The 25,928-nt window shown below is 33.7% G+C and overlaps 1 long non-coding RNA gene across 1 annotated transcript in view; it reads right to left on the bottom strand.

Moving 5' to 3' along the window:
* Positions 1–2,447: 2,447 nt before the first annotated feature.
* LOC125094374 (uncharacterized) overlaps positions 2,448–25,928 on the bottom strand; it is a 59,767-nt gene continuing 36,286 nt past the window's right edge. The window contains exons 2-3 of the long non-coding RNA XR_007125488.1: positions 20,309–20,407; positions 2,448–2,774 (exon numbers count right to left, since the gene is read on the bottom strand). This is a non-coding gene — a long non-coding RNA (uncharacterized LOC125094374). The remainder of the gene's footprint in view (positions 2,775–20,308; positions 20,408–25,928) is intronic.

Below are 25,928 nucleotides of genomic sequence, written 5' to 3'. Positions count from 1 at the left end.
GTATTGTTAATAAAAATATAGAAATCACCAAACAAGGGACACAGATGAAGAAAGAGGAGATCAACTGGAGTATAGTAAATGTGGGTGGTGGGAAGTAATGGGAGAAAAGAAAAACTAGGGTGCTGCACATTTGCCATATTCTATAATAATGTGTGAGTCATGGAACTAAATCTCTTGATTGTTATCAATGTCATTGTGATCAATGCTTTTATTTTATAATCCATATCTTGATGTAGAAAGTATTATCATTAACATTCTTATTACTAAAAAAAAAATCAGGTGAAAGCATAGTCAATGCCTTTTATTCATCAGTTATACCTATACATATTTGTTAAGTGTGCAATTATAAGCAAAGATGAACATGTATGATACCACCTATCATGACTATTTCCTTACCTTATCCTTACAATTTTTGATAGTAATAAAACTTACGGGTTTTCCATAGAAGAAAATGGCTCTTACGAACATTCACAGTCAGGATTCCTTCTGCTTATGATACAGTTTCTCTTAAAATAGCTATAATGGACACAGCCTACAGTAACTCCCGATTCCAGTGATTCATGGCCTTGTATAATCCTTTCCTCATGAGTGGGATTATAGCTGTCATGACTTGCTGTAAACCAACAGAATATGGCAAAGATGAAGAAATTTTGCAGATACAATTAAGGTCTCAAATCACTTGATTATGAGTTTCTCAAAAAAGAATTATCCTTATTGGTTCTAACTTAATCAGGCTAAAGCCCTTAAAAGAGGGACTAGTATCTTCCTTGAAGTCGAGACTCCCTTTCTTCCTGGCCTCAAACAAGTGAACCGCTGTGAGTTTGATAGCCACAAGGAAGTAAATTCTACTAGTAATCTGAGGGAGCTTGGAAATGATTTTTTTCCTAACGGAAACTCTGATGAAAATTCAGTCCGGCTGAAATTTTTATTCCAGCCTCAAAATAAGAGTATAAGCAGAGGATCCTGCTGACAAGATGCCCTCCTTGACCAAACTTTAGTCAGATTCTTCTCAAACCTCATCTCAACTAGGCCTTGACCATTAGACTTCCATGTCCATTTTTGCACAGCTTAATTTTGGCAAAAATCCTGCTAAGTTAGTTTGGCAAGATTCCTCATTTTTTTTTTTTAAGATTTTATTTATTTGACAGAGATCACAAGTAGGCAGAGAGGCAGGCAGAGAGAGAGAGGAAGGGAAGCAGGCTCCTTGCTGAGCAAAGAGTCCGATTCGGGGCTTGGTCTCAGAACCCTGGGATCACGACCTGAGCCGAAGACAGAGGCTTAACCCACTGAGCCACCACGGCGCCCCCCACCTTTTTTTTAAGAGAGGGAGTTTGTGGGGGTGGCAGGGCTTGCAGGGGCAGAGGGACAAGGAGAGAGAGAGAATATTAAGCAGGCTTTATGCTCAGTACTTAGCCTGATGTGGGGCTTGATCTTACAACCTTGAGATCATGACCTGAGCCAAAATTAAGAGTCAGATGCTTAACCAACTGAGCAACCCAGGCACCCCAGCAAGTTTCCTTACTCTAGATATCTGATCATCTTCAATTATCTGATCAAATTTTTTATTCTGATCCAATTTTTAATATCTGATCACCCTAGCCTGCCTACAGTAAGAAGCCTGTCAAGTTGTTTTAGCCAGAATTTCTCCTTACCCTTGATGTTCCTCTTACTAATTTTCCATCCATTCACCTCCACCTGCTTCTTGGTATAAATCCCCACTTTTTCATGCTGCATTTGGAATTGAGCAAAGTTCTACACTGATTTATCTTCTCCCCTATTCAATAGTCCTGAGTAGAATCTGTTTTTACTGCTTTAACTACTATCCAGCTATGGTTTCTCTTTAACATAGCTAAACTTTGCCTGGACTCCTGATCCATGATAATCCAATGATAATTAGTGTATTTTCTAATCCACTAAATTTGTGATAATTTGGTATATCACAAGAAAAAACTAGTGCAGCAGCCAACATAAAAATATATTTTCTTTTCAGTAATGAGAATGAAAATTAAAATGTTATATCTGATCACAGACAAGAAAAAAAAAGTATATAATACACATAGGAGGGCCAAAAAATGTTCTCTTATGCTCATACCCATATAACACTGATTTCTTCACATCTTTTGCAGATCATGGGGTTAAGTAAATGTTTCTCTTTCTGCTTGATCTCAGAATCTTTTCAAAGTGCTTGTAAATAAAGAGTGAAAAAGTGTTAACAAAGCAAACCATTAAGTTGCTATCGAGAACATTTGATTTACTAAAGAAATTTTGATAATGTGAATAATGTACGTATGGAAATGTGAGAATTGAGTGTACAGATTTGGGGAGATAAATTCTAAAATCTTTTCAACAAACATTTGAATTACTCATAAATTCTTTGCTTAGCCATTAAACAACAACAAAAGAAAGGATTGAAATTGGTAAAAATTCAAGCTTTTAATGATGTTTTTCTTGACGTGTACATTGTCTGATTTGGTTTTACCTAGAAAGAACCATTAACAGTTAAATATTTCTAAGGAAGTATGTTAACTCCAAGTGTCAAGGGACCCCAGGAGAGTAGTGAATAAAAAATAACAGCATTTCTTCTTTGTTAGACTCTCACATCTATGCATACTGAATATCATGCTGAGTATCCAAAGAAAGTGTGTATTTTTCTGAAACAGAAGCAGGATACAACAGAGCCAACTTCAATCTAACTTCAGAGGATCCCTTGCTGTGCCATCCAGACAATTAAATCACCACGTTCCCTTGGTGAGTTACCTGGAACACAGCAGTGCCTAGAAAATTAAATTGAATATATCTTGTTTTTATCCATCTTATTAGAACCATTTCAGTTGAGATTTTAGAGGATTTTTGGTGCTTGTTTGCTTACTCTAATATTCATAAGGTGGATTTTTTTCAATAATGGCATATAATAAATAAAATGAATAAATCGTAAGTGGAATTATAATTAAATAACTGCATTGATAAAACACTGAAAATTAAGAAAAAGTTTTAAAGGGCACATAAAAAAGTAGCCTGTAGCATTAATTGGCTGCTGTGACTTCATAATATTATGATCTATTTTGGCTATGATCAATGATAAAGTAAAACCAAACAACAGTGCTGAAATAATATTCATGTATTATAAAATTGAAAGAAAAAGGTCAAATGTAGAAAACTTAACTCCAAAAAATCTTGTATCTGCCATTAATGTCACATCTTAATGTTGATAAACATTTATTCCATAAAGAGCATCTTCCAACTATTAAAGCTGTTGCTATCCTTTTAAATTGGGTAAACTTAATGAATTGTTATTCCAATAATAATGTAAAATCTCATCCACAGAATTATCTTAATAATGATGTGAAATGGATTATCAATTTTGCTTTTAAACTCTCCATATTGCTTCATCTCTAATTCTTTCTAAATTTAACTGAATCATACAATTCAAAGAAAATAATAGTGCTTTGTGGGGTGACTGGATGGCTCAGTTTGTTAAACATCTGCCACCCGTTCAGGTCATGACCTCAGGGTCCTGGGATCAAGTCCCACATCTGAATCCCTGCTTAGTATGGAGCCTGCTTCTGCCTCACCAGAATTCAATCATGCAGGCACCCCAACCTTGGATTTCCAGGCTCCAAAACTGTGAGAAGCAAATTTCTGTTGTTTATAAGCCACCCCATGTGTAGTATTTTGTTAAAATAGCCCTAATATGCCTGGGTGGCTCAGTGGGGTAAGCCTCTGCCTTCGGCTCAGGTCATGATCTCAAGGTCCTGGGATCGAGCCTGGCATCGGGCTCTCTGCTCAGCAGGGAGCTTGCTTCCCCCTCTCTCTCTGCCTGCCTTTTTGCCTACTTGTGATCTCTGTCTGTCAAATAAATAAATAAAATCTTAAAAAAAAAAAGTAGCCCTAATAGATTAATAAAATTGCCTCCCTGAATGTTTATTTTCATGTTTGAGTTTATATTAAAGGATGATAATTGTGACAGACTGTATTTTCCAAGAAAGATCACATTATCTCCTATCAGACATGCTTATCTGTAATGTAATGTTGTTGCTCTCTCATTAAAAGGTGGTCTATCTCCCAACCCCTTTCGACCTGGTAGAACTGGTAACTGCACTGACCAATAGAATACAATAGAGGTGTTGCTGTACCAATTCCATAGATCAACAGTAACTAGCCTGAAATCTACAGCTTGTCACTAGGAAGCCATTTGGTTTTATGAAGTGCAGTTACCCTGGCATGACAATGCTGGGAAAAATTTCAGGTTCAGGCTCAGGGAAGGTGAGCTATCACGTAGAGCAAGAAGAGGTTGTGCAGAGACAGAGAAATGGAGAAATCAGTATCATCATTTGAGTATAGAAAGCCATCTTGAGTGATGGACATTGGGGAGAGTACGTGCTATGGCGAGTGCTGTGAATTGTGTAAAACTGATGATTCACAGACCTGTGCCCCTGAAGCAAATAATACATTATATGTTAATAAAATTTAAAAAATAAAGATAATATTAAAAAAGCCATCTTGAAAGTGAAACTTCCATCCCTAACCATCTCAACCACCACCACATAGATAAAAAATAAGCCACTTAAATGAACTATTCCAGAATCTCTGCCATAAAAATTTGGGCAAAATGAAATGATTTTTACACAATTATAGTCCAGTGTGGTTTGTTATTAATTGACCCTTGCGGAGCTTGCTAACTAGAAACAGGATCCTGCCATTATAAGACAGCGAAAAGAACCCTGAAAGGGAAGATTGGAAAGACGGTGAGAAAACCATATTTAGACTAGTCAAGATTGATTGTACTATGTACTTGTGGAAAGGTGAGTGAAACTAGTGTCTGTAATAACATGGAAAATAGATACTGTTTTTAATGAACTGACAGGCCCACGGAAGACACCCAGGCAGGAAGCTTAATGTGCTAACCGGCTTCTTTAACAAAGCTGTAAGAAACCTGAGATTTGGAGAGGCCCTGGAGAATGAAATGACTTAAGAGGAGAGGGATCAAGGCCAAGTAGCTCCAAGAAATCTGGTAGGTAAGTAAAAGGCTATCTTGAAAGTAGAACTTTCAGCTTTATTAGCCCTGACAGATACCACATTCTGATACAAATCATCCAACTACTCATCTTTCAAATTCCTATGCCTTAAATTATGAGCAAAATAAATTGTTATTTTAAGCCACTAAGTTTGGAGTGGTTTTGTTATAAAGCAATAAATAACTGGAACCTAATGACTGATTTCCCTATGTGACTATAATTTAAATAGATTACTCCATTAATTTTTTTAATTACAGAAAATAAGTTATAATACTGGTTCTAATTGCACCATTTAAGGTCTTAGAAATTTCTAAACTATAAATAGGATCAGATTTAAACAGCTGGATAATTGGATTTTTAGAATTGTATTTTCTTAATAATATATTACTCTCTCTCTCTCTCTTTCTCAAATAAATAAATCTTTAAAACTTATAGCACATAGAAGGGGAGAGAATCCAGAGTCAATGGGCAAAAATAAACAATTCTTTTTTTTTTTCCCCCATATTCACCAGTCAAAGGAATCTACCTGTGTTTGATGGGATGGTGCCCCAAAAGCCATAGGGATATAGGTCAGGACTACCCTATATATGTAAGGATTAATTTTTCTTAAAATGTTTTCTTTGTTTATGCTTTCTTTTAGGGGAAACCAAATCAAATATGAAGTCTAACAGTTCACATATCCAAAAATGATCATGTGTGCCTGTATCTATGTCTGTATATGTTTTCTCTCAGTTCTTTGAATATAGTAAGGCATTGGCATCTATTTTTTTGTTGATGAGAACTTTGTTTTCAGACTATCATTCCTATGTAGTCAATTTTTCTTTTCTCTCTCTGATGGTTTTAAAGATTTATTTTCTCTTTACTATGTTCTACAGCATTACTATGTGGTCTAGGATTAACTGCATTTATCCTGTCTAGAATTCTGTGTGTACTTTCCATCTGAAGGCTAAGGTAATTCTCAATTCAGAAATATTTTTAGGCATTTTCACTTTAGATAAGCTTTTTTTTCACTGTGCTCTCATATTAGTTATGGTTGAGTCATAAGTATATTCTCTGTAACTTTCAATTTCTCTAACTTTTAATTTCTTTATCAGTCTATGCTGCATTCCAGGTGAATTACTTGGTATACCTTCCTGCTCAATATATCTTTGTGCTCAGTCTGAAGATTATGGTGCTGTAGGGAGTTTTATTTTTATATAAGTTGCTGCATTTTAATACCCACAAACTATAATTTTATTTTAATATCCATCAGTTCCTGTATATGTCAGTCTTTGTTTCATAATTTCTTTATGATTTTAGGTGTGTTATGTCTTTCCATTTTCTCTTTTAGTATCTTCAACATAAAGTCATTTTGAAATTGCCCTAATGTGTGCACTTTATTTAATCGTTTCTATTTTTCACTGTTGTTGATTTTGCTGATCAATTTTGTGTGTGTGTGTGTGTGTGTGTGTGTGTGTGTGTGTGTGTGTGTGTTAGCTTTCCTTACATACTTGGAATATCTGCACAAATCTCACATGGGAAACTACCCCCTCCCCCATACTCCCATACTTACCTCTTCTCCCATCTTCATCCAGTGGTTTTACATTTGCCCCTATTTGGATTCCCAGACCCCATTCTGGAATCAGGAATTATACCAACTCTCATACTGTAATGACTCAAGGCCATTCTAGATCTAGTTATTGAGTTAATGGGTAGACAAGGTATAGGGATAACTTGTTCATTTTCTTCCTTCTTTCAAGCAGCTTTATTAAAAAAAAAAAAAATAGCTCCTAGATATGGCTATAACTTTTTAAGTCTCTTTTCTTCCACAAATAAGGAGTCTTATTCCAGCTCTCATTTTCATGTGGAGTGATTGGATCTTGTCCTATAGAGCAGTTTTGCCATTCAATAATTTGCCCCATAGGAGTTGATATAGGATGCCTTTGCTTACTTAGAGGTCTTTACACCAGCATACTCATGGGATTAGTAAAAAATTGTGGAAAAACAATATGTATTTTTAAATTTTAGTTTCATTATGGTTGGAAGAAAAGGGGCAGCTTGAAGTATTCACAGGGTTATCTTGACGAGAAATCTCCTAAGAACTCATTATTGCTTCTTTCCCATTAGTGTATGTTCCCCATTCTCATCAAGACATCAAAGCCTTCACTCTAAACATCAGGCAATATTTTTCCAGATATCTATATGCTATGAAGGGTCTTAATCAAGGAATATATATATAAAGACAATAAAAATATCCACTAAAAGAGAAAGAATTTAAACATAGTTCTTGGTGGGTGGGCGGCCTGGGTGGCTCAGTTGCTTAAACGTCTTGTTTTCAGCTCGGGTCCTGATCCCAGGATATTGGAATCAAACCCCAAGTCAGGCTCCCTGCTCTCAGCGGGACCCTGTTTTTCCCTCTCTTCCCCACTTGTGCTTTCTCTCTATCTCTGTCACTCTCTCTCTATCAAATAAATAAAAAATCTTTATAAAGGGGTGTCTGGGTGGATCAGTGGGTTAAAGCCTCTGCCTTTGGCTCGGGTCATGATCCCAGGGTCCTGGGATCGATCGAGCCCCACATTGGCTCTCTGCTCAGCAGGAAGCCTGCTTCCCTTCCTCTCTCTGCCTGCCTCTCTGCCTACTTGTGATCTCTGTCAAATAAATAAATAAAATCTTAAAAAAAAATCTTTATAAAAAGATAAAATAAAAAATGAACATAGTTCTTGAAATATGTTAAGTTCACTAAATAAATAGATAAAATGAATCATAAGAATTAAATATACTTTAATAATGATTTCTGTTTCCTGCATATCCTGAAACAGGGGATAGATCTAAATTAGTTGAAGGAAGAGTGTGCTATGAACTCTGATTTGTCTTCATTTTCTCTATATTTGATCCTGTTGTGTATCCCTGGTTTCTCCGACGTATGTTTTGCATTGAGTCTTTCATTGTTAATCACAGGTACTCATTATTCTTTTCTTTCCTAATGTTGGCAATTGCTATAGATATTTCTCTCGTTTTCCTTCTGGCTAGATTCCTCAAAGTGTATTTCTTTTGGTGAGCATGCATTCCTGTGAGTATGCAGGATAAGGAAAAGACTTACTAGACTAACTTTGGTGGGGGAAAAAAATTGACATGTGTTTTCATCTAAGGAGTGCTCTCCAAAGGAAACAAGGAAAGATCATGAACCTTTCCAAGTAACTCAGTTTCTCTCAAGATCAGTAGTTTGCTCTGCATTACTGCTTAGCTACTTCATGGCAACATATCATAAGTCAAATAAGAATGCAAATACTGAGAGTATATAATGAAAGGCATAATTCTTATATTTAAGAAGATGCAGTCTATTTGGAAAGGCGAAGAGAAAATTTTTCAATACATTTATTTTGTTCCATGCAGGTTAGAGGGAAAGAAGAAAATGTGAGCAACGGACAGATTAGGTCATGGAAAATTGTCATGACAGTATGAGATAAGAAAGGTCTAAATCATCATGAGGCCATAGAGCTGAAAAGAGCATACCAAGAAACAAAGCAAAAAGGAGTCAGGATACCAGGAGAAAAGATCTGAAGAAATACAAGAAAGAAATACAAGAAGAAATACAAGAAAGAGGAATAAAATATGATCATAATAACAAGGACAACACTGGCCAGAACAACAACAACAGGTTATGTTTGCTAAGTGCTGACTCAAGTATTTCAAGCAGAAGAAAATAAAACAATGTTAGCACCAGAGACAGAACATGGAATAAGAGCAAATTTAATGAGAAAAACTAAGTTATAGGAGTTCCAAGTTTGATGTGACTGAATGCCATCTTAAAGGAGAAGCCTTTAGACACAACTTTTAAAGGCAGTAAAACAAGGAGAAGTATAGCCTTGAAGAATATTCAAGAAAATGTATAAAATGAGAAATAAAGTGTAATTCATCTTAGATTTAGTTACTTTCATCAAATCTACCTAAGTTCTGGGGACTTAGATGGAATTTTACATTTCCCTTGTCACTTCAGCAGTTAAGTATTGAAGAAATGTCCTTTCTACCACTTAAAAAAAAATTAGATCTTCCTTAATAAGAATATTTATGCTTTAGTTGTGTTGCTTAATTGCCAAATAGCATATCTCTACATCATCAGAGCCCTATGGTAAAAGCTACTACAGAAAACTGAAAATTCCCCTGCTTCTTTCTGTAAATGCATTCTCATTTTCATCTGCAATTTAATTAAAAAAAAAAGTTATCATTTTAGATATGCAGAAGTGTAAAGTATGCCTGAATCTATAATGGCCTCTGGAATTTCTCTTTGGGATATCTTAAGTACTTTGAAATACACAGTGAATTAATAAAACTATAACAGTTTTCCTGGATTTTTTTTTTTTTCCAAGCAACAAAGTTCCATAAAGAGAAGAGTTAAGGAGCTCACATAGTGTCATTTGAGTCCCTTTCCATCTTGGCACTGTAGCCTACTTTGTAGAGAGCGCCATAGAGAATTCTACAACACTGGGTGGCGCTATATACTAACAGAAAAAAATATATATATTTAGCATGAATATAGGTTTTTCTAGTTTCAGTTCATTTTTGCAATTTTGATATCAAGTGTTACGAGATATTATTTTGCTGGTCCTTCTGATATTCTACTCACACAAATGTCTGGTGCAAATTGGCCTATTAGCAAAGAAATGTCAACCATGTTGCTCCAGCTAGGTAACATTTCATGAGAAAGCCTTATGACAGACTGGAAGGAAATAAAAACATTTGATAAGGAAGCATTTTCCTTAATGTTGATGACTGAGGATATTTGTTGGAGGAAAACATTAAGCAAGTCACAAATTTGCATAGCCAGTGAATTCCAAACTAGCACCACATTTTCTACAACTTGGTTTTTTAGTCAGTGATATAATAATTCAAACACAATATTGATGTTATTTAATTCACTCACCTAGATCTTCCCAGAGTCATTAAGAAATAAATTGAGGGGCGCCTGGGTGGCTCAGTGGGTTAAGCCGCTGCCTTCGGCTCAGGTCATGATCTCAGGGTCCTGGGATCGAGCCCTGCATCAGGCTCTCTGCTCAGCGGGGAGCCTGCTTCCTCCTCTCTCTCTGCCTGCCTCTCTGCCTGCTTGTGATCTCTCTGTCTAATAAATAAATAAAATCTTTAAAAAAAAATAAATAAATTGAGCCATCCTTTTTGGGAAATTAGATACCAATATATTTGTATTCAAAACAGATAAATATATGAGAGTTTTTTGCTAAGGTTTTTAACAAAACAATTAAATGCATTTTTGTAGGCAAGTGCTTTTCACATTTCTCTTATCAATGATGTGCAACTACTGTGCATTTTTTAAATTTTCAGGTAAAGAATTGCATTAGCATGTGAATGTCCTCTTTTGCCAGCACCCTGCCTATATACTACCACTTACACTCCATAACTAGGGGTAAATTTGGTGTATCTTTTTTTAATATGCATAAAGTACATTTTTATACATATATACCATTTCCTATTTTATACTAATAGGATCACACAAGGCATATTGTTTGACAACTTGCTTTTTCAGTTAAGAGCAGATCTTGAACATCTGTGTCAACTTGAAAGTCTAATCAAACTTAAAGCAGCAGATACTCTAGAGCATGGATATGTCATAAATTCTTTAACCATTTTTCTAATTGAATTGTTAGGGTGTTTTTTTTTTTCCTTCATGGAAAACAATGTTGCAATAAACATCCTTCTACACATATCTCTGTGCATATGTGTATTTCTATTAGATGGATTTTAAAAGTAAAATTGTTGAAGTGAAAGGAATGAGTTTTCATACCTTTAATCTAATTTTGCATTCTCTCTGATTGTATACTAGGAGAGCGGCTTATGGGAATCCCAACCCCTGTTCTTGGCAAAAAAAAAAAAAAAAAAAAAAGGCAGTATGAATTTTTTCTTTCTTTAATTCTTTTTTACCTTTTTTAAAACTTTTTCACATATTTAAATGGTGGGATGCTATGTCTCTACTGTTTTCATTGATAAGCATATGTGAAATTGTGGATTCTTTTATATTTTATTGGAATTTATAAGTTTTTTAAGAATTGCACATTTATATCAACACATTTTCATTCTAGGTTAATTTTGTTTTTTTGCATAGGATTATAAACATTTTTTTAAAGACTTTATATATTTATTTGACAGAGATCACAAGTAGAAAGAGAGGCAGGCAAAGAGAGAGAGGGGAAAGCAGGCTCCCCGTAGAGCAGAGAGCCAGATGTGGGGCTCTATCCCAGGACTCTGAGATCATGACTTGAGCCTAAGGCAGGGGTTAAACCCACTGAGCTACCCAGGCACCCTTATAAACAATTTTTTATCATGCATTCTTACTTTTTGTTAATATAGCCACTCCAAATATTTGTTCTAGCCTCTCATTTGTCTATTAGCATTGCTTATACAATCTTTTATGAATATAAGCTAAAAATTATTAATTATCTCTATTAGTTTCTTTCTTTATGAATTCTAACTTGTATCTTACTGAAGAAAACGTTTTCCACTCAAAAATTTTCAAGCTATTTGCATTTATTTTTGTGACTATTTTTATAGTTTAGACTGTTATATTTTTCTCTTCAGTTCTTCTAAAATTCAATTTTGTGTAGGGCATATAGAAGGAAATTAAACTCTTTTTCTCAAATTTAGCCAATTTTCCAGACCATTTATTAAAGAGTTTATCTGTGTCCCATTGATTTGAAATACTGCTTTAGTTAAAAACTCAAGAAATCTTTTTTGGGGTTTTGAATAAATATTTATTTTTTTGTTTTATTGTTTATGCTTCATTTTATTTTCATAAAACTTCTATCACTATAGTCAAATGATATCAATAGCATTCATAAGCTTATTTTAAAAACATATTTGATTGCATGAGATGTTATTTCTCACATTATAATACAACTGAATTAAGCTAAAGAAGATTAAAATTCTCCTTCAAAAATGTTAAAATGACTGTTTTTCTATTATATATACATTTTTCACATAATTCACAGTGAGTTTCTTTAATATTTATAAAATACTATCTTTCTCAACAGATTGAAAAACAGCTATCCTGGACCTGGAAGCTAACAGTCATATGATGATCTAGGTATGAAACAATTTATGTTGGCAAGGAGTAGAGATAATGGTTTTAGTAATTTTGCAATTACTGTGTCTGTATAGCTTGACTTTTTTTAGAATGTAAGGCTGGGCAAGCTGAACATTTCTCTTGGTAATATAGATGAGGACTTTTTGGACTAGATTTTAGTCTTCTGGTACATCTTCTAACAATATGATATTTTTTTCTAGATACAAGTTCTTTATCAGATATGTGTTTTGCAAATATTTTCTCTCAGTATGTGGGCTGTCCTTCATTTTCTTTTCTTTTTTTTTCTATTAACATATAATGTATTATTTGTTTCATGGGTACAGGTCTGTGATTCAACAGGCTTACACAATGCACAGAGCCCACCACAACACATACCCTCCCCAGTGTCCATCACCCAGCCACCCCATCCTTCTCACTCCCCTCCACTCCAAGGCCTTTTTTTTTCCGTTGAAGAAGAGCAAGAACAGTTCTTTATAACTAATTCTTGATAAAGGTGCCATATTTACATGAATTTAGTGTAGGACACTATGAACTGCTTTTATCCACAGCATTTTTGCCACCAGATTTGTGGGGTTTTCCTCACATCTACCAATTCTTTAACTCTATGCCCCAAGTCCAGGTCCTACAATTCAATTGAACTCTGACACTAACTATCCAGAGTTCATGCAGACCCCACAGGTCAGGGATTCGGTCCCACAAAACTGCCTTTGTACTGAAGATCCCTTGAATAATGACTCCCAGGTCTCCTGTACTTTTGATTGATGGCTGTAACTCCACTTGATAATTTGCTAGAATGATTCACAGAACTCAAGAAAGTGCTTTACTTACTATTATTAGTTTATTATAAAAGATAAAACACAGGAAGAGCCAAATGGAAGAGATGCATAGGACAAGGCATGAGGGAACAGGCATGAAGCTTTTATGTTCACTCTAAGTACATCACCATCCCAGCATCTCAATGAATTCACCAACCCAAAACTTCTCCAATGTGTATTATTTAGAGGTTTTTGTGGAGATTTCATTACATAGGCATGGTTGACTAGATCATTGGCCATTGGTGATGAGCTCAATCTCCAGTGCCTCTGCGCTCGCTAAGGGCAGGGATGAGAACAAATGTTCCAACCCTCTAAACATGACTTGGTCTTTCAACACACCAGCACCTATCCTGAACTATCTAGGGGCCCTCTAAAAGTCTAAGAATCACCTTATTAGCATAGACACAAGTATCACTTTGAAAAGGGATTATGAATAACAAAAGATTTTCCTGTCATCCCTATCTGTATCAGGTCTTAGAAGCTCTGAATCAGGAAAAAAAGACAAAGACCAAATGTATATTTGTTATAGTATCACAGAAGCTTGCATTATAAATAAAATATAATTTCTAATAACATATTCATGTTTCTAATATTTATATTTATGTAAGAATAAGTAATACTAATTTTCACTATTTTAAGACCTATTGTGTATATTAAAATATTGAATATGATTTCTTATAAATAAAATTCCACAGTAGACATAATAAAACAATGTAATAATCTTATGGTAAGATGTTTAGATTAAGCTATGAAATATAGGCATTATTTAAGTATTTTTCAAATAAAAAACATATTCATAAACAGTATGAACTATAATCCTATCATAATACATATATTACTGATTTATAATTCAAAGTTTTCTTCAACTTTATTTCATTTCATCTGTAATTAGAACTTTAAGCTCCACATTTAAAACCGTGAAGATGGCAAACCATGTGTCCTAAGAAAATGAAAATAGCTAAGTAACCATTATATGAGGTTATCTTTATTCAACTGAACACAATGTTTGGAATCTGTCAAAATGATCACAGTAATTAATTATATTACATTAGTGCTCTTATTTGCTATGATTGTTATTGCTTTAGATATTACAGGACCTCTCCAGATCACTTTCTGGTATCAACAATATAAACTACTCAATGTATTCATCATATTTTTATATTAACCATTATTTCCTGAACTACTATGCATTTAAGATCATTGTTAAAACTTTGGTCTGTCTTCATTCCACATAGACTTTTATAGAATCTGGACTTTCTTTTAACTTGTAAGTCAATAAAAGACCACTCAAATTTCTTCATAACAATATCCCTTATATTCACTCTGTCTTGAATGTGTAAACTCCTAAACAGAACATTCTAAAACTAAATTATTTTAATTCATGCATTAGCAATTTAACTTAACAAATAATTATGATTTCACAGGAAAGGAAGTAAGACTGTTAAATTATTTGTATTAGTTTAGCATTTGCAAATTAATTTTAAGACAAGAGTATATTTGTCTTTTGATATTGTGTTTGTGAGTAATATAACTGCAGATGCAGGTATTATTAAAGTCTAATGTAGTTATTCTTCTTATCAATACTGATGGTTGTCAAGATAAAATTAGAAGAATTGTATGATTTTTTTGTAAATATAATCAGATTTCGGAAGGACCTAATATCCATATATTTGAGGAAAACATAAGGCACCCACTCCAATGTGAGTATATCAACACTTGATTTTGCTGAAGAATTTTAATAAAAATTTATCACTTTGGCTAACATGAAATTTAAGTCCATTTAAAAGATAATTAAGAAATTATTGTGAATGTATTAACATTTAATGTTAAAACTGTATCTTTAAATATGCAATTTCTTACACTGGTGTATTTCAAAACAATGCATTTTTATATGTACACTAAAATGAAAGATGTAGATACTATACCCATATAGACTTTCACTATTTCCCACAAATATTTCTTTTTTTTAGATCAAAATTTTCTCTTCTCTAATTTTTTTTAAAGATTTTATTAATTTATTTGGCACTGAGAGAGAGCACAAGCGGAGGAAGTGGCAGACAGGCAGAGCGAGAGGGAAAAACAGTCTCCCCACTGAGCAAGGAGCAAGGAGCAGGGAGCCCGATGTGGGTTTCGATTCCAGGACCCTGGGATCATGACCTGAGCCAAAGGCAGCAGTCTAACAGACTGAGTCACCCAGGCGCCCCACCAACAAAGATTTGTTTAAAATGATTTAATATGTCATTGATACTTCAAATGCCTTTATCTATAATGTACAAACCAGTTCTGTTGCTCTCTCTACCTAGCTTCTCCACATATCACATTTCTAACCATGTTGTTAAAAACCTGAAAATGTCCTACCTACCCTATGGTATTGTCCTGGGTGCTTAAGTCTTAACATCAGTGAAGCCAATTTTGTATCTAAGCAATTCCTAAGCATTAAAAAATGTTGGAAATTTGTATCCATGGTCTTAAGAAATTAAGTTAAATTGAGAAGTCCATGACAGAAACTGAACAGGAGTCTGTTTGCCAGCCTCAGGTTTCTTCTGTGCCTGAATTAGGTTTATCACCTGCTGCCTTAAAAGACTAGATGTCTGGCACTGTCCCAATTACAGAAATATCCACCTGTGCATACTATGTAAAGCAAACATATTCCTTTGAGTCTATAACATCAAATCCAATATTTGGCTATAAATTAGAGTGGTAAGAAGATGAACGTAGATATACATGTGCTATATAAAATTTCCAGCTGAAGTTTTAGAATCTTTGAAGTCATGAACTGTTGCTTCTATTTTGTTTTCAACCCAAAAGACATTTAAAAAGTACTAGATAAATGCTTGCTTAACTTTAAAAATTATAAAAATAATTATGTCATGGAATTGCAAGAATTAAGTGATTAATATATGTAAGATATTAGAATACAACAAGGTACAGCACATAATATTTTATATACATAGCATTTTATACACATAGCATTTTATAGAGAGAGCAACTGTGACCATTGTGAAGTATAGTAAAATAAGTATTAATCAGACACATTTACTTGTGTCAGGGGGCAAAAATTCCTGATTCCCTTTCAAGGGCCTTCTAACTGGACTAAATCAAATTGACTTGAGACAAATTAATAGGAGAAAATCAAATTTAATTTTGTACATATAAGGAATCCACACAAACATGGAAATTCTAAAGATGGTGATGCAAAATGAGGTATATATGTCATTCTGAACTAAGAAGGGGATAGAATCTGGAACTTCAAAGGGAAGGAATGCAAATCACAGGAAGATGAAAAAGTAAATATTTGATAAACAAATGGTTACTGGTCCACTCAGAAGCAATGGGACATACAGGACTTTGGTCTGATAGGTTTTTCTCGGTTCTTCTACTTTATGTTATAATGTAGATATTTATGGTGATAGCTTTCTTCCAGAATTTGCTTCTCTATCTAAATTCTTTTTAGGTAGTTAAGGAGGAAAAAGTAAAGAGTTTTTTCTGATTCTACTGGGTTTTAATTGCTTTTTAACTCAAAATAATCTTCATATCAAAGTGGCCCATGTTGGGGAGGCCTGTGCTTGGACCCTACACTTGACTTAAGAATACACATTTTTTTTTTTTTAAAGAACAAAATAAGAGCTAGATTACTTTTGATTAGTTTTGGCTTCTAGATGGTGTTTCCCTTTGAATACAAGAGTTAGTTTAGTTTGAACAATGTCTGTTCCAGGTTTTATTCAAATTTACTTGCAATAACCAAATATTCCTGACAAAAAGAAGCAACTTCTAAAATAGTTAATTGGGGTAATAGAAGACACATTTGAGAACAATCCCCACCTCCCCACAAAAAGTTGGGGGTGACAATGAAAAAATTTACATAGGAACAACTTAGAAAAGTCAGCCATACCTGAACGTTTTATAAATTCCTTGGGTTTTGTACTCCTACAGACTGAGGACCTGGTAAATTTTCAGTCAGTAGTTTAAATCAGGCCATCTTCAAAGCAAAAGTACTCAGAGATATGTAGTTGGACTTATATTGAGAAAATTACACACTTTAGTGTTTAATAAGGCAAGAGTTATGATGGATGGAAGGCACAGGACAAATTATGAGAGTGGTTTGTCTTTTGTCTTTTTCTCTTCTATGTTAAATATATCTAGAATATATCTAGAATACTATTAAACTATATTAAAGCTATTAAACTATTATATATAATAAATGATAATTAAATTTCAATGAATAAATGTGTCTCAACTAAACTCAAACTAAAGAGTGGTTCCACCAGTAATAGGGAGTCACTGTAGGATTTTAAACAGGTAGTGACATTATGATATTGCATTTTAAAGAAGGTATTTTGGATTTACTAGGTTAAGTTTATATGTTCATTTATCTGACAAATATTCATTGTTATATGTGCCAGATACTGTTCATAGATGTTCAGAATAGCAAGCTGAACAGGACAGAAAGACGTCTTTTTCATGGAGCTGACAATCTAGCAGGACAATTTGGCAATAAACAAGTAAATAAATAAGTAATAAGATTTTAAGCAGTGCTAATATCATGAAAAGAATAAGTATAATTAAGTGATACCATGTGATTGATGGGTGTGATCAACTGTTGGGAACACTAAATAGCACAATAAATGAAGACCTTGTTAAAGAGTAATGTCAGATTTGAGACCAGAATGAAAGGAAGGAAGTCATCACTCAAAGGGTTGGAGTCAGAGAAAGAACCAATACAAAGAGCTGGAGAAGAGCTAGGGGTGTTAGAACAATGGAATGAAAGCCAATGTGTATACAGCAAATTTTATGAGAATAAAAGTGGAGCAACTGAAGATTTAAAACATGAACAGCTCATGTATAGTGTCATAGCAGAAGACTTCAGAAAGACTACGATTTCATCTTGAGAATGGGAATCTATTGGTTGATGTTTAAAAATAAAGTAATAGGGTCTTAATTACATGTTTAAAACATATAAGTTTAGCAGTTGATTGAACTGTGAATGAGAATTATGGAAGAGGACAACTAGCCAGGGAGATATCACAAGTGTCCATGTGAAAATTCGTGGTGGTTTGTCCTAAGTGGTAACAGAGGAGATGGTGAACCTGGAGGTAGAGCTGTCAGCACTAAATGATAGGACAGATGGGAGGGGTAAAAGGAAGAAAGACAAACTGAAGATGATTCCAGAGCCTTAAACAAGAAAGTAGGTAACTACGGTACATCATTAACTGAGGAGCAGAAGTAAATTGGGGTACATATAGTTAAGGTCACACCCTATATGTAATATGGCTTCATGAAAAGATGTAAGAATCATTTCAGTATTATGATGATGGAAACTAAGTCCAGATTTTACACAAGACTACAAAGAAAAAAGAAGTAACTATGTCTTTCTCCAATTAAAAGTCTTCATTTTCTAAGGTCAATTACTCTAAAGTCTGCTCTTCTATTTCTTAAAGCTCTAATAGTCTACAGTTTTCTCAAAATATTAATTCTTACCTTATTGTGTTACTGTGAGAAATAATCAGATAGAAATAAACTTGGTATGGTCAGATTATGTGGAATAGCCCTTTACATAAATATATTGGCAAATTTTAATGTTATAATATAGTAATATGTAAAATGATGTATAAATATTATTATTATTATTGAACACATTTATTCATTGAAATTTAATTATCATTTATTATATATAATAGTTTAATAGCTTTAATATAGTTTAATAGTATTCTAGATATATTCTAGATATATTTAACATAGAAGAGAAAAAGACAAATAATTACCTTGATATCATAGAGTCTTCCATTAAGATGTCTACTAAGTTTAGATGGAAAACAAAACAAGCAAATAATATATAAATCAATAATTCATTCAACAAAGATTTATTGAGCACCAACAACATTCTGGGCATTGTTATAGAAGCAGGAGGTATAGAAGTGAGCAAAACAGACAAATCTCTTCTCTCATGGAAATTATGTTCAGTAAGGCAAAGAAACAATATAACAGATTAGATTAAATCCTGGGTCAAGGTTTCTAATTGATGTGATAGATTTAGTGGGTGACAATTTTGATGTGTTAAAAAGCAAATCAGGTGTTTCACTGGTGCTCATTGGGAGTCATTGGTAGTCTCCTTAGAATGTGTCTACAATAGTCCCCAAATACTGAGCCCAAAACTTTGCAGATATTCTAAAACATACAAGAATGTTTAACAATGTTCATAAGTTGTCAATAAATTTAAATTTTCACAAAGAATATACAATGTGAATTTTAATATTTAAGGAAACTGAATTTTAGTGAACTTTTTTAAAGATAACATTCACAATGATAATTGTATATTGATTTAGAGTAAATATCTTACACTGAATATGATCAAAAGTTATAATGTTAGAGAAAAAATTCTTTTGAGTTTACTTAAATAGAAATCACAGTATAAAAGCAAGAAAGGACCTGAAGGATTATTAGTGACTGTTAGTCGTTTCTTTAGAAGACTATTCATTTTACCAACTCTCTTTCCACTGACACTCTTCTAGTGTTCCAGACTGGTGCCACGTAAGTGTCTCCATGGAGGGTGACTGAGCTAAAATCCTCAATCAATTAGATGATGCAAGTTAATATAACCTAAGTCCCTTTCTCAGAAGGAGCAGGATAAAGTAATGGAAAATGAGTGGACTTGAAAGTCAGATAGATATGACTGGAATCCCACTTATTAGCTGAGGGAATCTGGTTAAATTCTTGAATCTTACTGAAGCTTAAATTCCTCATCTGTAAAAATGGAGATAACAATATCTCTCCTACAGAGTTATGGGAAGCCTGGAATGAGATAATATGTATAATTCATTGAACATCGTGTCTTACACATAGAAACGCAGCTCATTAAATTTTAGATTTTCTCAGAATTAATAAAATTGTCTTTTGACCCACATCAGTCTCCATCTTACTACATCCTTCACACCAGAAAATTGTGATGGTTATTTAATTAACAATTTTACTATTTGCTGATTAATCAGACACATTATACTGCATCATTTTTTAATTATTATAATGGTAGTTTTTAGAATCTTGGAACACTGAAAAAAAATAAAATTAAATTAAGATGCTAAAAAAATGAAATGAAATGAAAAGTCACGTAAAATAACAACTTTTTTGTTTGGGTGCACTTATTTCTAAATTTCAAGATAAACGGTTTCTAATTTGCTTCTAAAAACTTAGCAGATAACTCTAATCAAATGGCCCTGCCCTATTTTATCAACATTTTCTATCATTTTTTTGCAGCCATAATATTTTCCTCATTGTACCATCACTGTCTATATCTCCGAAAATGTTATCTCCTCTCCATGCCACTCTTTTTCGACTCTTCTTCAGCTGTTTGAAACCCACTCTGCTCATTGTAGGATGGATACATCCATCTGCATTTTCAAAGAACCACCCACCTTTCTATCTGCAGAACAATGTGATCCCAAGTTCCTTGAGATGTGGCTTATTTCCCCATTCTTGTCCTCTTCTCTAGGATAGAACCTGAGTATTTAGCACTAAATAAATAACCAAGGAAATAAAAATAAAAACCGAAGTGTTCAAATTAAAATACATAGGACCTGCTGATACATTTTACCAGTGTGTAGGGTCACAGAGGACTCTTGAAATCTATTACGGACTGAATGTTTGTGCTCCCTTTGCCTCAATTTCATATGTTGAGGATGTAGCTCCAGTGTTATTGCACTGTATTTGGGGAGGAAGTGATAAGGGTTAAATGAGAACATAAAGGTGTTGGTCTAATTGGATAGGGCTGATGTCCTATAGGAAGAGGAAAAGAGGAAAAGACACCCACACTCACCCTCTACCATGTGAGGGCACAGTGAAAAAGAGGCCCTCTCTGAAAGTCAGGAAGAGAATTCTCACCAGGAATTAAATTGGCCAGGAACTTTATCTTAGATTTCCCACCCACCAGAACAGGGAGAAAGCAAATTTCTCTTATTTAAGCTAGTCTCTGGTATTTTGCTATGGCAGCTCAAGCTAAGACAAAACCAGTTATGCTTTATATAATATGAATTTTAAACTTTATATTCTTTAAGAATTATTCCCTGACTTGAATAACTCTGCTAGTAAAATATGTATAATTTGTTTACTAAAGCAAAATTAGTATTAATAAATTATGGGAAATAAAATTGTGTTTGACATTTGAGATTTAGCTAAATGATGTGTAGATGTAAATGCATAGATTCTATTAAAAATTCCACTGGATACCATGCATCCCAGATAGAATTGAGCTGCCTCCAATTTTATACATCCATTACAGAATTAGTTTCTTAGGATATTTTCACTAAACAGTGTGCATCTTTGAGACCCAAATTATATCACTTAATAAAGCCTTGTATGATGGAAAATAGCTTCTCTAAGGAACCCACAGTGAAAACAGCATGTATGAAGATACTTGTTTCATAAATCTCCTCTGAAATTGAATCCTCCTACTATATTATTGACAAGAGACTTGGGGCTCCAAATTTTTTTTTAAGATTTCATTTATTCACCCAACAGACAGAGATCACAAGTAGGCAGAGAAGCAGGCAGAGAGAGGAGGAAGCAGGCTCTCTGCTCCCGCCGAGCAGAGAGACTGATGTGAGGCTCGATCCCAGGACCCTGGGATCACGACCTGAGCTGAAGGCAGAGGCTTTAACCCACTGAGCCACCCAAGAGCTCAGGCTCCAGATTTTAAAACATACTAACAAAAAAACTCTTAAATATCAAAAAGAATTTTTGCAGAAAAAGCAATCTCTGCTTATAATCTATATCTCATTCCAAGAATGAAATGACATTGTTAACCTACTTTTATCTCATTCTCTTTCAGTTCATCTCCATATTCTCTAAAATAAGCAAGGCCAATAAATTAGAAAGTTTTTAGTTTAGCTGATTTATTAAAGAAAATATACTTTTTCTCAACTTCTCATTTAAGATATGGACTTAAACTTCTGATGTATGTGTAAAGAAAGTACCCTCATATTAATTCAGGATAATCTGGAGGGAATTATAAGGTAAATTTTCCCTTCTCACTCTTACACCTACCCTAAAAAAAAATTGGTATCACCCTTGTTTTATAAAACAAACAGTGGAGCAAAGATTTGACAAATAATGTGGTCGGAGTAGAATTTTCAGTAAATGGTAGAGATAAGATTTGAATTGGCATTCTTTTAGAAGTCCAGATTTTTTTTTTAAGATTTTATTTATTTGAGAGAAATAGAGAGGACACCTGGGCAGGGAGAAGGACAGAGGGAGAGGAAAAGCATACTCCCCACTGAGCAGAGAGCCTGATGTGAGGTTTGATCCCAGAACCCTGAGATCATGACCTGAGCCTAACACAAGGAGCTACCCAGGCACCCTAGAATTCCAAAATTGAGGAGTAGATGATGATGATGATAAAGATAAAAATAGAAGTCCCTCTTTTCCCCCAAACTCTTACAATACTAAGAGATAGTGTTCCACCTAAACACTTAAAAACAATTCAAGATGTTTACAAAAGCTATTAGGTTACATGTCCTTAAGTAAAACATAAAATCAAAGAAGAGGGGGAAATACACACTACTGAAGTCACAGAACAGTTCACGAGCAAACCATTTAACCAAAATTGTTTATTTTGCATCTGAAACATAATAATGACATGTTACATGTAGTGTAGTGATGTTTTTCCTGGCATTTTACAATGCCACAATTTGTTAAGTGTTATTATTTTAAGTATTATTTTCATCCCAATTATAAAATAAGGAAACTGAGTTTAAGGCCAATGAGTGACTTATCCAAGGTCACTTAGGCAAAAGATGTCAGTGCTGAATCAAGAATCAAACATTTTCACTCCCGTTCCAGAAACATTTTTCTTAAAATCTTCAGATCTAGAACAAACGTCACTTCCTCTTCCACAAAGCTGCACTTAGAATTGCCTTCAAGCTATAAGTAATCCATACATCTTACAATAAGAAATGTTAATATCCATTAATCAAAGCACTTGTTTATTGGATTTGTTATCAAAGTAAAAAACACACTTTTAATAAATATTTAATTCCTTCCTAAGGGCACCAAACAAATAATACCATTCGTGTTCTACCTCTTGTACATACAGGCATGGAAAGGTTACCGAGGAATGAAGTGCTTGCAGGAATCAATATTAGTTTGTTTAGACTTACAAATTCTTGGTGGTAGCAATGCTAGTAAATATAGCCCATTTGTCATTTTTTATTTTAAACTCAGAATGGAAATAATATACTCACTCTCACAGTACATACTGAGTTATGAAAACCAATAAAATTTAGATCAAATATTAAGTAAAAAGACTGACATAGGCAGAACAATGAGTACAGACTAATATAAACTTACTAAAACTTTAATTTGAAACAAAACACAAAGAGAAAGAGCTACTAAAAGTGTTTAACACTTCCACAGTGCAATCTTACTTTCAGTTACATCATCAACCATAGAACTAGCATAAAGATTCAGCATTAGGAAAAATTAAATTTAAAAAAGTAGCATTAACATACTTAAAATAGGTTTTAAAGACATTTGAAGGAGACATTAAAGCCTTATATATTATTGAGGGCCTCAAAGACCATAAAATTGTTGCTTTTTGTAAAAAAATGTTGCCTTTTTGTTTTATGAAATTTTCACAAATGTAGAAATGGCATTATACACATTGTATAATCTAATGATTACTCATATTGCTTGGAAGTTGGAACTCTTTTTGCTCATTAGGCAGATACTGGAAATAATTAGTAATTAGGGAACCAATAGTGTCACACTGCTTCCAGTCCTGTCTTTCAATAAATTCACATTTTGATTAATTGCCTTTTCCTTTTTTTGTTTCTATTATTGCCCAGAAGAACGTCTCTTATCATTATGTATTTCCAAATAGAAGCAGACTAAGAGGAATTCATTAATGTCGTTCTTTTACAGGATAATATTTGTAAGTTTGAATAACTTAGTTACTGATGACAGTTCAACACATTAGGTTAATTATAAGGCATAGAAAACAGGATTTAATTTGATCTTAGCCATCTCTTGCCATAGCTCATTGAGTTAAGAGATATACTTAATGAGTAATAATACTTGCCACTGGCAAGACAGCAAATCCTAGAGTTCATTAAAATCCATTATATGACTATTTTATTTTAATTTTTTCATGAAATTCTGATTAGGTTGACATATTTTTCTTTGTATGTATATGGCTAATCTTTTTTTTTTTTTAATTATAACCATTGTATCTTCCTTGTTGTTGCTCAAGGACAGTTAACCATTAAATATGAAAGACAATAAAAATACAGAAATCTCATCTTATTCATCTGTTTCAGAGGGAAGGATATTGTCATTCTAATGGATTTTACATATTTAACATGCAAAAAGAAGTGCATTTTAAGAGAGTGGCTAGTAATCAGTTACAGATTCCACTTAATTTTCTTCCTTGGAACTTAAACTATCAGACTTCAGTTTTTCTTTATGTAAAATGATGAACGTTGAAAATCTCAAATAAACAACCTATCTTTACACCACAACAAACTAGAAAAAGAAAAAAAAATGAAGCCCAAAATTAGTAGAAAGGAGAAAATAATAAAGATCACAGCAGACATAGAGACTAAAATGACAGTGGAAAAGACCAATGAAATCAAGAGCTAGTTCTTTGAAAAGATAAATGAAATGATGAATCTTTAGCTAGACTTACTAAGAAAAAAAGAGAGAAGACTTAAAATCAGAAATGAAAGAGGAGATATTCCATCTGATACCACAGAAATACAAAGGATCTTAAGAGACTACTATGAAAAATGTATATGCCAACAAATTGGACAACCTAAAAGAAACAGATAAACTTGAAATAGTCAAGCTTTCAAGACTGAATCCTGAAGAGATAGAAAATCTGAAGACTGATTACTGGTAAGGAGATTGAATCAGCAATCAAAACACCCCACCTAGGACTAGGTTTGGTGAATTCTACCAAATATTCAAAGAATTAACACCAATTTTTGTCAAATTCTTCCAGAAATAAGAGAAGTGGGAGCATTTCCAAGTGTATTGTACAAGGCCAGCACTATCTTGATAACAAAACCAGACAAGAACACCAAAAGAAAAGAGAATTACAGGCCAATATCTCTGAAAAACATAGACACAAAAATCTTTAACAAAATATTGGTAAACCAAATTCAACAATACATTAAAAGAATCATATACTATGATCAAGTGGCATTTATTCCAGGGATGCAAGAATGATTCAACCTCCACAAACCAAACGATGTGATACATTATATTAACAAAATGAAGGATAAAAATCCTATGATCGTCTCAGTAAATACTGACAGAGCATTTGACAAAATTCAACATTCATTTATGATAAAAACTCTCAATGAAGTGGGTATACAGACAATGTACCTCAATATCATAAAGGTCGTATATGATAAGCCCATAGCTAACATCATTCAATAATGAAAAGCTGAAAGCTTTTCCTCTAAGATCAGGTACAACACAAGAATGCCCCACTCTTGCCACTTTTATTCAACATAGTATTGGAAGCTCTAGCCAGTGTGATTAGGCAAGTAAAAGACCTAAAGTCATCCAAGTTGGTAAGGAATAAATTAAACTGTAATTCTTCACAGATAACAGAGTATTATATACAGAAAACCCTAAAGACTACACAAAAAAACTGTTGGAACTAATAAATAAATTCCCTAAATTTACAGGATGAAAAATAAATGTATAAAAATCTATTGTTTCTATACATTAATTATTAATAAACTATGAAAGGGGCACCTGGGTGGCTCAGTCAGTTAAGTGTCTGCCTTCAGCTCAGGTCATGGTTCTGGGGTCCTGGGATGGAGTTCTGGGTTGGGCTCCCTGCTCAGCAAGGGGCGTGCTTCTCCCTCACCCTCTGCCCCTCTCCGTGCTTGTGCTCTCTCTCTCTCTCTCTTGCTCACTCCCTCTCTCAAATAAATAAATAAAATCTTTAAAAAAATAATAAACTATGAGAAAGAGAATTTAAGGAAACAATCTCATTTACAGTTGCATAAAAAAATGAAATACCAGGAA

This window comes from Lutra lutra, chromosome 2, assembly GCF_902655055.1.
Source record: "Lutra lutra chromosome 2, mLutLut1.2, whole genome shotgun sequence".
Classification (NCBI taxonomy): Eukaryota; Metazoa; Chordata; class Mammalia; order Carnivora; family Mustelidae; genus Lutra; species Lutra lutra.
Note: the sequence above shows the minus strand (reverse complement) of the source record. Positions and strands in the feature narration are given on the sequence as shown.